This window comes from Chiloscyllium punctatum, chromosome 24 (assembly GCF_047496795.1).
Source record: "Chiloscyllium punctatum isolate Juve2018m chromosome 24, sChiPun1.3, whole genome shotgun sequence".
Lineage (NCBI taxonomy): Eukaryota > Metazoa > Chordata > Chondrichthyes > Orectolobiformes > Hemiscylliidae > Chiloscyllium > Chiloscyllium punctatum.
The window spans coordinates 2,229,485-2,232,301 of record NC_092762.1 but is presented as its reverse complement, the minus strand read 5'-3'; the positions used below and the strand labels follow the sequence as shown (position 1 = coordinate 2,232,301).

General features: G+C 44.9%; 1 non-coding gene across 1 annotated transcript; it reads right to left on the bottom strand.

The window, feature by feature from the left end:
• Positions 1-534: 534 nt before the first annotated feature.
• On the bottom strand, positions 535-608 carry trnai-aau (transfer RNA isoleucine (anticodon AAU)). The gene has a single exon. It is a non-coding gene; the product is annotated as a tRNA-Ile (tRNA).
• Positions 609-2,817: the final 2,209 nt, after the last annotated feature.

Below are 2,817 nucleotides of genomic sequence, written 5' to 3'. Positions count from 1 at the left end.
TTTTTATCTTTATCTTTAATCAGTTAGACTGGAAACGTCAGCTCTTTTCTCTCCTTGCAGATGGTGCCAGACCTGCAGAGATTTTCCAGCATTTTCTCTTTTGGTTTCAGATTCCAGCATCCGCAGTAATTTGCTTTTATTAATGGCTCTATGATTTTGCTGGTGATATGATAACACCAGTGTCGATGCATGAGAGGTGAGCAAGCGAACGAATTGCCTCTGGAAGTCGTGTGACGAGTATTAACAGAGATCCAGGAAAATAACACGCACAAATCTTTGATTGAATTGAAGCCTGAACCCTGGTTCTCCTCCGAGACGGTGCCAGGTCTGTCAAATACTGCACATATTTCATGTTTTGCATTTGTTGGTGAAAACAACTGAGACTGGTTTTATTTGCTGCAGACAACATCCACCAGTCATCACGGGTACGGCGATCAAGTCGTGCGTCTCACCCTGCCAATTTTTTTATTGTGCAGATGGCGCTTGCGGCTTTGTGGAGCACGTTGTTTGGAAACACAGCAACCACACAAGCTGTGGTCAGTGTGGGGATCGAACCCACGACCTTGGCGTTATTAGCACCACGCTCTAACCAGCTGAGCTAACCGACCAACGCGGGCGGACCAGCGAAAACAAATGCCTATATTGCCGGTGCTCACAACCACGTCTGAAGTATTTCCTTTCGTTGCAAAGATTTTCAACAAAAAAAAATTACTTTTCCGAACGCGCATACTCGAGTTAACCATTTGCTCTGATATCTAAAATTAAGCACAATGTCCGGACGCATACAATTTCAATCGCAACGCCACCAGCTCAGCTGCAGCTTCGTCACGTTGACAAATTTCGTCTGGAGAACCGTACCTTCAACGATCGCTCACTGTTCTTCTGGATACTAACAGACCTTTGGAGTCAGGGTTATGTGCTGCTGATTAACTGCTACGAACCTTATGCCAAATGCATTTGAATTGTAATCTATCAGTGGGGTTCTTTCTGCTCCCGAACGACGCAGTTGCTTTGGTGTCAGCAACAGCTCAGAAGTCAATTGCACGTTTTGCTCAATGACTCATGTTACTTATGCAATCTTCGTTTGACAGCATATTTAGCAAGTTGTCAGGCCTTCCTGCAGAGTTTGTCAGCGACAGGTCAGCTGCTAAAATGATTGCTTCAGACAGCATGCTACACCCTACATTTGAAAATGGAAAAGGTGCAAACGTTTACAGGCTGAACACTCGCTCACTATTTCGCCTGGCGCGTCAGAGGCTGGGAGCTGATCTTACGGAGGTTTTTCAATCATGAGGGGAATGAATCGGGTAAATAGACAAGTTCCTTTCGCTCAGGTGGGGCAGTTCAGAACTAGAGGGTATAAATCTGTTGTGGGAGGGTGAGAATTCGAAAGGCAGTGAGGGGCAACGGCTGCAAGCAGAGCGTGGCGCGTTTCTGGAATAAGTTACCAGACGAGCTGGTGATGGATGGTATAATTCCAATACTGTTAAGGAATCTGGACGTGTACTTGAATAGGAAAGGGTTAGAGAGAAATGGGTCAAGTGCATGCAATCGCGGCTGGATCAGTTGAGGATATCTGTTCCGAATGGACGAGTGCGACCGAAGACTGTGTTTTCAGTGCTGTCCATATCTAATGGCTCTATGGTAGTGCAGGTGAAATGATAAAAAAGATAAATAAAAAAAAGAAGTAAAATTGTCTGAAGTTGTTGAATTCAAACAACTTCAGGTAATTTTATTTCAATTATTTTATTTAACTTTTTTAGTTGTGTTTTTTTTTTCACTGTTCTGTACCTCTTTTTTTTTTAGATTAGATTACTTACAGTGTGGAAACAGGCCCTTCGGCCCAACAAGTCCACACCGCCCCGCCGAAGCGCAACCCACCCATACCCCTACATCTACCCCTTACCGAACACTACGGGCAATTTAGCATGGCCAATTCACCTAACCTGCACATCTTTGGACTGTGGGAGGAAACCGGAGCACCCGGAGGAAACCCACGCAGACACGGGGAGAATGTGCAAACTCCACACAGTCAGTCACCTGAGGCGGGAATTGAACCCAGGTCTCTGGCACTGTGAGGCAGCAGTGCTAACCACTGTGCTTTATTTCACTTATTTCTTGACTGTCTCTCTTTCTCTCGCTCTCCACTCTCTCAATACCTTTTTCCTCTCCTCTTCCCGCTTTGCTACCCTTCTCCCCTGTTTTCCATTTTGTCTCTGCTTCACCCATCCCTCACATATTTTGTCACATAGCGCTTGCTTCAGCCTGGGTCATTCACACCTCTTAATCTCCCTTTAATCTCTCCATGGACTGTCATTATCACCTTTGCATCTGGAGCCTTGACTCACCTTCTCTCAGCGTGGTATAAATAGCTCCATAATACTCCCCCTTTGTTTTTATTTTTATCTTTAATCGGTTAGACTCGAAACGTCAGCTCTTTTCTCTCCTTGCAGATGGTGCCAGACCTGCAGAGATTTTCCAGCATTTTCTCTTTTGGTTTCAGATTCCAGCATCCGCTGTAATTTGCTTTTATTAATGGCTCTATGATATTGCTGGTGATATGATAACTCCAGTGTCGATGCATGAGAGGTGAGCAAGCGAACGAATTCCCTCTGGAAGTCGTGTGACGAGTATTAACAGAGATCCAGGAAAATAACACGAACGAATCTTTGATTTGAATTGAAGCGTGAACTCTGGTTCTCCTCCGAGACGGTGCCAGGTCTGCCTAATACTGCACATATTTATGTTTTGCATTTGTTGGTGAAAACAATTGAGACTGGTTGTTTTGCTGCAGGCAACATCCACCAGTCATCACGG